Source organism: Coenobita brevimanus, chromosome 92 (assembly GCF_032717465.1).
Source record: "Coenobita brevimanus isolate Jiangsu-jjx chromosome 92, ASM3271746v2, whole genome shotgun sequence".
NCBI classification, from domain to species: domain Eukaryota; kingdom Metazoa; phylum Arthropoda; class Malacostraca; order Decapoda; family Coenobitidae; genus Coenobita; species Coenobita brevimanus.
This window is the reverse complement of record NC_137045.1, coordinates 30289991-30299990: the sequence shown is the minus strand read 5'-3', so window position 1 is coordinate 30299990 and position 10000 is coordinate 30289991.

Sequence of the window (10000 nt, the reverse complement as noted above, 5' to 3'; positions counted from 1 at the left end):
TCAGGCTTGAGCAAACACTGGCTTTGGGAAGCATGCCGCTACGTGACTGGCAGCAAATAACAGCAGGCTGAAGTCTCTTTCATGGTGTGGGCCTGTCAGGCAAGTTAGCTGCCTACTGCGACTGCAACACAATGGCTAGGTGTTCAGGAAGTTAAGCAAAGAAACCTTGATGGACTTCTGAAAGAACAATAATGGCCCTCTAGTCGCGTGCAGCTCTTAAATGGGCAGGGGGTGCTAAGAATCTCACGCAGTTTGCCTCAATTACAATCTAATTCCTTTGTCAATGCAAAAAATACAATTAAAATTGGTAACTGGAAATGTGAGAACGCTAAATCATGATCTGTAAAATTGATGAGTTAGTGAAGTGTTTTTCAAATGGGGTGCTTTGCGACGCCATTGAAATGTATTGGTCGAGCCTGCCACTATCAAGCCACCGACAGTGAGAATATTCGCATCATGACTTCATCATTAATAATATATTTTTGTGTGGACTGGTACTTGCGATTCAAATTAATGTTTGTAATGTGGAGGAATAATTTTTTCTCAAATAATTGAGAAGAAATGAAGGAAACTACTTAGAAACGCATTTTCATTAATGGGTCGTAACACAAAATATTTATCCAGCTAGATTAGCATCAAATGAACTCCAAGATCTCTCATTTATTTTGCATTAGTAGTCTTTATTGTACTGAAAAGGTGTGAGTTACATTACTCACTATTGGCTGGAACGAACCGTACTGCCGTTGCACCTTCAAGTCGATTACTAGCCAATATAAGTAAAAAATCGGATGCGACATGCCTTTCGTAACATCCCAAATAGTTCCAAGTGGCTACGCGTATTGAAGGCACAGTACAGTCCAGGGACAAGATGGACATTCTGCTTTTGAGATTTACTAATATTATTGCGGCACCCAAAGATTTTGTAATATTCACATCTGAGACTTTATCAATATAATTCCAGAAAAGGCTGTCTTAAAGATAAATATTTTTACAGATCAGCTTCTAACCGAAAACTGCTCTCTATGCTGGCAAGATATTACCAAATTCTTCTGTTACTGTGCTTTTCATTTCACCAAAGATTTTGTGTGCATGTGGGACAAGAGGATGCTTTGTTGATAGTGAGGTGTGTTATTATGACTGTGTTCTACCATAAAGAGGCCATTCTGAGTCTTTTTTGTAGTACACCAGTCATCAAGTAGTGGGAGTGTTAAGTCATCTGGGTAGGAAGCAGTGTGTACTTTGTGAGTGAAAAGTGGTAGTGACCATCAACGTTATATATATATATATATATATATATATATATATATACTTATTATATGAGAATATATTCTATTCTGGATTGATTAGCCACTTTTGAGAAATATATACATACTGTATGATACTATATTATCCAAATTGTTTATTTTGTAATTTCATCATTCATAATCTGAAGAGATGAAAATGATGGTCACCTCTATTGATGCACAGAACACAACAGTACGGCATGGTCCTGATTCTCAGCGTGCGTCCTCTCGACTTCAGTCCAGCTCTTCCAACCACTCTCTTCACGAGCAGGCAAAAAATGACTCAAGCTGACCCGCTCCTGGGATTTGGGACGGTTTGTCAAACGTTGACTGCTGCTGACTTTGCAGGCACCCATTAATAAATTTAAAGAAGTTAGTAAATCGTCTCAAGAGTGAGGCAAATAAGACGGCTTTCCTCACGTGGAAACAATATATTAAGAGATACAAATCGTACTCATTTCTAAAGATTAACATAGAAAACATTAAATTATATAGGGATGAATGAGCTGACTAGTTGCTAGACTTGCCAGATTAGAATATTTTTTACCTTTTTGTATGACTCATACAAATGAATAATGCTCTTGTTGTGTGTATTCATTGGAGAGTGTAAGTGGTTTTTGTAAGTAGGAATGACATTAATCCTATCACAAAAGTGCACACAAACAAATGCAGCATATGAGTGATTCATGAGTATGCGAGTAATCCTACGTTACGTCTGTGGCGAGCATTCTGACCATGACGATTGTCAATTGTCTTCCACCCGCAAAGCACCCCATTACGGACTTGATATTTGTGCTCTGACAGAAACTAGATTAACTGGAGTCGATAAGTTGGATTTGGAGGATGGTATACGTTTATTGATATCTGGTCGACAGTAAACGGAATAAGGCATTATCAGGGAGTAGGGTTGTTGCTGGGTTGTAAGGCAAATAAGGCTTTATGTGAGTGGGATCCTTAATAGATGAAGCGTTCATTGTTATACAGCAACGTCTAAAATCAAACCATGGCAACATCAGTCTGTTTGTGTAAGTTATGCACCTACTAATGATGCACTCGATGAAAGGAAATACACATTTTATGAAAAAGTTGCAAGAAGGAGTAGGAAGGAATTACCATTAGACATGATGTTTTGATCATACGTTGGAGAGACTTTAATGCAGTAATGGGCTGTTCAAATGAGGATTTGAGGCATGTAAAGGTATGAGATGGGAGTTGGTAGTAGGATGAGTGGGAAAAATCGGAGGCAGAGGTTTTGGAAGCTTCTCTAGCAAATGACTTAGTCATCGGGGGGGGCACACTCTTTCAGTGACATTACCAATGATACACAAGACAACTTGGGCAATGTCGCCCGTGTGGAAAATATAAAAATCAGATTGATCACATGGCTATCAGTAGGAGGCATTAGAAGGTCTCTCGCTGAGATGTTCATGTTAAAAAGCGGGGAGAGCGGATATTGGTAGTGACCATCAACTCAGCATTGCCAAAAATACAAGGTTTAAACTTAAAAATCAGAATGAAGGTGGAAAATCACAAATGGTGTTGGAAGATACGATATTGGTATCTTAGAAGTGGAAGGATGAAGAAAAGGAGGAATTCAGATTAGAATGCAGAAATAGGTTTTTGGTGTTTGAAACGTTGCGAAGAGGGAGAGATAGCTGCAGATGAGATGTGGGAGGATGTGAATGTAAAAGTTTTGCATGAGACTGCTGAATGTACGATTGGAAGGGAGACATAGCTTCAGTGAGAAAGGAAATGGATATCAGAGGAAACACGTGGGATATGATAAAAGAGAGGTGAGGCTAAATTGAGGAGTGAGATGCAATGCGTTGATGAACAGTAGAGATTGAATTAGCAAGAGCTGGCGTACTGGAGTTTTGAATTCAGAAGTAAGAAGGGTTAGCTAGAGGAGATAAAAGAAGATGTGTGGATGAAAAAAGGTTCCAGAGATCTGAAATCTTAATAAATTGAAAAATATGATGGACAGAGTCAAAAGAATAGCATATACTTAATCGATTAGAGAGAACTGAGTGGTAATGCAGGTAAACTGCAAAGGAAATACCAGTTAGAGACAGGGAAGAGAAATTTATTGACCAAAACATGAGAGATATTAAAAATAGATGGAAAAGACATTTTGAGATTGATGTTCTTAATAGAATCTAGTACCACCAAGAAGGAAAGGATATACCGTCTGCTCAGGAAGATTTAAATATAGAAACAGGAGAGTTGAGGTGCCTTGCAGAAGTGGAGAGAGGAAAGCAGTTACAAAACAGTTAAAGAATAATAAGGCCACCAAGGGGGAGGATGGTTTATTTCCGGAAATGTTTAAAGTGGAGGGGATAGGATTAATAATGATCTTGACCAAGCTATTCAATAAGATATGGGTGATGGTTACTACCATCAGTTTGGAGGAAGAATGGTGTAATTGTTAAAGTTCCGAAGAAGGAGACCTGAGTGAATGTGGTAATTGGAGGAATCTCTTTGTCACCAGATAGCTTTTGGAAAGTTTTCAGTAGAGTGTTGTTAAAGCAACAGGCTTGGAGCCGGTGGTTGAGGTATTCCTGGAGGGATGAACAGGCTGGTTTTAGAAAGGGACGTGGTTGCAATGAGATCAGATGCTTTATAGTTAGGCATTTGATGCAAAGCAAGTTAATGAAAATGAGAGTACCGTTAAGTCTTTGTTTTTGTTGATTTTTGAAAAGGCTTTTGATAGTGTTTCGATGAGAGACGTATGGGGAAGATCATGAGACATTATGGAATACCTCCAGATAGAAGTTTGTAGAGGGTCATTATGGCTGAACATGTATGAGGACACATTTTGTAAAGTGATGGTTGGATGGTTGGTTCTGAGTGATTCGTTTTGAAGTCAAGTCCGGAATAATTCCAAGAGGTGGTGTTTTAACATCACTCTTTCACTATTGTATATTGGTCATTGATCATACATTATGAAACGCGTAATGTAGAACAGAAACCGGTGCAGGTATACTTTTGGGGAGAGAACATGAAAACTTTTGGATTTGAGATTATGCAGATGATATAGTTTTGATTTGTGATGGGCCAGAAGAGATGCAGAGAGTGTTGGACTGTTTGGTGAGTGAAAGGTCGCAAGGTGGGTTTGGTTATTAATTGTGGAAAAACTGAAATAATCAATATGAATATGGAAAAATGCAGCAGGAATGTGCAATTGGAGGTATGGTTTGTAAGGCAAGTTGATACGTTTAAATATTTAGGGTACTTATTTAGCCATGGATGGTTCTTTGAACTTTGAATTCGAGGAAAGTGTTAAAGAAGGCTAATCAGGCAATGGGAATGCTTAAAAATATTTGGACATAATAACACATTTCTCTGTGCATACAAAAATCAAACTTTATAAGGTAATTTGAGTTAGGATGGTATCTTAATTATATGGACACGAGTCTTGGGTACAGCACAGTGACTATGGAAAATAAATTCTTGGTGTTTGAAAAATAAAGCACTTAGAAGAATATTAGGAGTTAAGTGGTGGGAAAGGATATCAAATAGTAGAATTAGAGAAATAACGGGAGTGCAGCCGATCAGATGAATATGTTAGATTCCTCACAGATGGAAGTGGGCTAGGACATGTGTGTATAGGAGACAGGGAATAGTACGAGGGTACACCAGGGTGGAGTGGCACTTGGTAGGAGAGGTGTAGAGGAAGGCCAAAAGAGACGTGGGTGGAGCACAATAGAGGACGGGAAGCTGGAGATGAGTGTTGGGGAGATCTTGTAGGAGTTAGCATAAGATAGGATGTGGTGGTGTGTGAGTTCATCGAGGCCCTATGCATCCCCTGGGAGGAGTGCCACAGGAAATGACTGACTGACTGACTGTCTTTCAGAATTCTTTCACACAATTTTGCAACCATGCTGGTTAGAGACACTGGTCTATAATTCACATAAGGCTTTATGTGAGTGGGATCCTATAGATGGGCGATTGTTATACGCACGGTTTAAATCAAATCATGGCAACATCAGTCTGTTTGTGTGTTATGCAACTACTAATGATGCACTCGATGAAAGGAAAGACACATTTTATGAAAAGTTGCAAGAAGGAGTAGGAAGGGTACCTAGACATGATGTTTTGATCTGCGTTGGAGACTTTAATGCAGTAATGGGCTGTTCAAATGAGGGATTTGAGGCATGTATGGGTAAGAAGGGAGTTGGTAGTAGGATGAGTGAAGAGAAACGGAGTGAGGTTTGGAAGCTTCTGTCTAGCAAATGACTTAGTCATCGGGGCACACTCTTTCAGCATTGCAATATACACAAGACAACTTGGGTGTCGCCGTGTGGAAAATATAAAAATCAGATTGATCACATCGCTATCAGTAGGAGGCATAAGTTCTCTGCTAGATGTTCATGTTAAACGGGAGCAGATATTGGTAGTGACCATCAACTCAGCATTGCAAAAATAAGGTTTAAACTTAAAAATCAGAAGAAGGAAAAATCTGGTGTTGGTAGATACGATATTGTTAAGCTTAGAAGGGAAGGAGAAGAAAAGGAGGAATTCAGATTAGAATGCAGAAATAGGTTTTTGGTGTTGGAAACGTTGGAAGAGGAGAGAAGTGTAGATGAGATGTGGGAGGATGTGAACAAAGTTTTGCATGAGACTGCTGAATGTACGATTGGAAGGAGACATAGATTCTGGAGAAAGAAATGGATATCAGAGGAAACGTGGGATATGATAAAAAAGAGAGGTGAGGCTAAATTGAGGAGTGAGATGCAATGCGTTGATGAACGAGAGATTGAATTAGCAAGAGCTGCGTACTGGAGTTTGAATTCAGAAGTAAGAAGGTTAGCTAGGAGAGATAAAAGAAGATGTGTGGATGAAAAGGTTGCAGAGACTGAAATCTTAATAAACAAAAATGATGGACAGAGTCAAAGAATAGCATATGAATCGATTAGAGAACTGAGTGGTAATGCAGGTAAAACGCAAGGAAATACCAGTTAGAGACAGGGAAGGAAATTTATTGACCAAAGATGGAGATATTAAAAATAGATGGAAAGAGTATTTTGAGACAGTTCTTAATAGACCAATACCACCAGAAGAGGATATACCGTCTGCTCAGGAAGATTTAAATATAGAAACAGGCGAGTTGAGGCTTGCAGAAGTGGAGAAAGCAGTAAAACAGTTAAAGAATAATAAGGCACCAGGGAGGATGGTTTATTTCGGAAATGTTTAAAGTGGAGGGGGATAGATTAATAATGATCTTGACCAAGCTATTCAATAAGATATGGGTGAAACGGGGTTACTACCATCAGTTTGGAAGAATGGTGTAATTGTTAAAGTTCCGAAGAAGGGAGACCTGAGTGAATGTGGTAATTGGAGGGGAATCTCTTTGTCACCGATAGCTTTGAAAGTTTTCAGTAGAGTGTTGTTAAATAGGTTGGAGCCGGTGGTTGAGGGTATTCTGAGGGATGAACAGGCTGGTTTTAGAAAGGGACGTGGTTGCAATGATCAGATCTTTATAGTTAGGCATTTGATGCAGCAAGTTAATGAAATGAGAGTACCGTTAAGTCTTTGTTTTGTTGATTTTGAAAAGGCTTTTGATAGTGTTTCGAGAGAGACTATGGGGAAGATCATGAGACATTATGGAATACCAGAGGAGTTTGTGAGGGTCATTATGAACATGCATGAGGACACATTTTGTAAAGTGATGGTTGATGGTTGTCTGAGTGATTCGTTTGAAGTCAAGTCCGGAGTAATTCAAGGTGGTGTTCTATCGCCTTTACTATTTATATTGGTCATTGATTACATTATGAAAGCGTTGGAACAGAAACCGGTGCAGGTATACTTTGGGGAGAGAACAGGAAACTTTTGGATTTAGATTATGCAGATGATATAGTTTTGATTTGTGATGGGCCAGAAGAGATGCAGAGAGTGTTGGACTGTTTGGTGAGTGAAGGTCGCAAGGTGGGTTTGGTTATTAATTGTGGAAAAACTGAAATAATCAATATGAATATGGAAAATGCGCAGGAATGTGTAATTGGAGGTATGGTTGTAAAGCAAGTTGATAGGTTTAAATATTTAGGTACTTATTTAGCCAAGGATGGTTCTTTGAACTTTGAATTCGAGGAAAGGTTAAAGAAGGCTAATCAGGCAATGGGAATGCTTAAAAATATTTGGAATAAAAACAATTTTTCTGTGCATACAAAAATCAAACTTTATAAGGTAATGGTTAGGAGTATCTTAATTTATGGACACGAGTCTTGGTACAGCACAGTGACTATGGAAAATAAATTCTTGGTGTTTGAAAACAAAGCACTTAGAAGAATATTAGGAGTTAAGTGGTGGGAAAGGATACCAAATAGTAGAATTAGAGAAATAACGGGAGTGCAGCCGGTCGATGAATATGTTAGGTTCTCACGATGGAAGTGGCTAGGACATGTGTATAGGAGACAGGGAATAGTACGAGGTACACCAGGGTGGGTGGCACTTGGTAGGAGAGGTAGAGGAAGGCCAAAAGAGACGTGGGTGAGGACAATGAGACGGGAAGCTGGAGATGAGTGTTGGGGAGATCTTGAGGAGTTAGCACAAGATAGGATGTGGTGGTGTGAGTTCATCGAGGCCCTATGCATCTCCGAGGGTGCCACAGGAAATGACTGACTGACTGACTGTCTTTCAGAATTCTTTCACACAATTTTGCAACCATGCTGGTTAGAGACACTGGTCTATAATTCACATAAGGCTTTATGTGAGTGGGATCCTAGAGATGGGCGATTGTTTTACGCACGGTTTAAATCAAAGCATGGCAACATGAGTCTTTTTGTGTGTTATGCAACTACTAATGATGCACTCGATGAAAGGAAAGACACATTTTATGAAAAGTTGCAGAAGGAGTAGGAAGGGTACCTAGACATGATGTTTTGATCTGCGTTGGAGACTTTAATGCAGTAATGGGCTGTTCAAATGAGGGATTTGAGGCATGTATGGGTAAGATGGGAGTTGGTAGTAGGATGAGTGAAAACGGAGTGAGGTTTGGAAGCTTCTGTCTAGCAAATGACTTAGTCATCAGAGGGCACACTCTTTCAGCATTGCAATATACACAAGACAACTTGGGTGTCGCCGTGTGGAAAATATAAAAAATCAGATTGATCACATCGCTATCAGTAGGAGGCATAGAAGTTCTCTGCTAGATGTTCATGTTAAACGGGAAGCGGATATTGGTAGTGACCATCAACTCAGCATTGCAAAAATAAGGTTTAAACTTAAAAATCAGAAGAAGGAAAAATCTGGTGTTGGTAGATACGATATTGTTAAGCTTAGAAGGGAAGGAGAAGAAAAGGAGGAATTCAGATTAGAATGCAGAAATAGGTTTTTGGTGTTGGAAACGTTGGAAGAGGGGAGAGAAGTGTAGATGAGATGTGGGAGGATGTGAACAAAGTTTTGCATGAGACTGCTGAATGTACGATTGGAAGGAGACATAGATTCAGGAGAAAGAAATGGATATCAGAGGAAACGTGGGATATGATAAAAAGAGAGGTGAGGCTAAATTGAGGAGTGAGATGCAATGCGTTGATGAACGAGAGATTGAATTAGCAAGAGCTGCGTACTGGAGTTTGAATTCAGAAGTAAGAAGGTTAGCTAGGAGAGATAAAAGAAGATGTGTGGATGAAAAGGTTGCAGAGACTGAAATCTTAATAAACAAAAATGATGGACAGAGTCAAAGAATAGCATATGAATCGATTAGAGAACTGAGTGGTAATGCAGGTAAACGCAAGGAAATACCAGTTAGAGACAGGGAAGGAAATTTATTGACCAAAGATGGAGATATTAAAAATAGATGGAAAGAGCATTTTGAGACAGTTCTTAATAGACCAATACCACCAGAAGAGGATATACCGTCTGCTCAGGAAGATTTAAATATAGAAACAGGAGAGTTGAGGCTTGCAGAAGTGGAGAAAGCAGTAAAACAGTTAAAGAATAATAAGGCACCAGGGGAGGATGGTTTATTTCCGGAAATGTTTAAAGTGGAGGGGGATAGATTAATAATGATCTTGACCAAGCTATTCAATAAGATATGGGTGACGGGGTTACTACCATCAGTTTGGAAGAATGGTGTAATTGTTAAAGTTCCGAAGAAGGGAGACCTGAGTGAATGTGGTAATTGGAGGGGAATCTCTTTGTCACCGATAGCTTTGAAAGTTTTCAGTAGAGTGTTGTTAAATAGGTTGGAGCCGGTGGTTGAGGGTATTCTGAGGGATGAACAGGCTGGTTTTAGAAAGGGACGTGGTTGCAATGATCAGATCTTTATAGTTAGGCATTTGATGCAGCAAGTTAATGAAATGAGAGTACCGTTAAGTCTTTGTTTTGTTGATTTTGAAAAGGCTTTTGATAGTGTTTCGAGAGAGACTATGGGGAAGATCATGAGACATTATGGAATACCAGAGGAGTTTGTGAGGGTCATTATGAACATGCATGAGGACACATTTTGTAAAGTGATGGTTGATGGTTGTCTGAGTGATTCGTTTGAAGTCAAGTCCGGAGTAATTCAAGGTGGTGTTCTATCGCCTTTACTATTTATATTGGTCATTGATTACATTATGAAACGCGTTGGAACAGAAACCGGTGCAGGTATACTTGGGGAGAGAACAGGAAACTTTTGGATTTAGATTCTGCAGATGATATAGTTTTGATTTGTGATGGGCCAGAAGAGATGCAGAGAGTGTTGGCCTGTTTGGTGAGTGAAGGTCGCAAAATTGGGT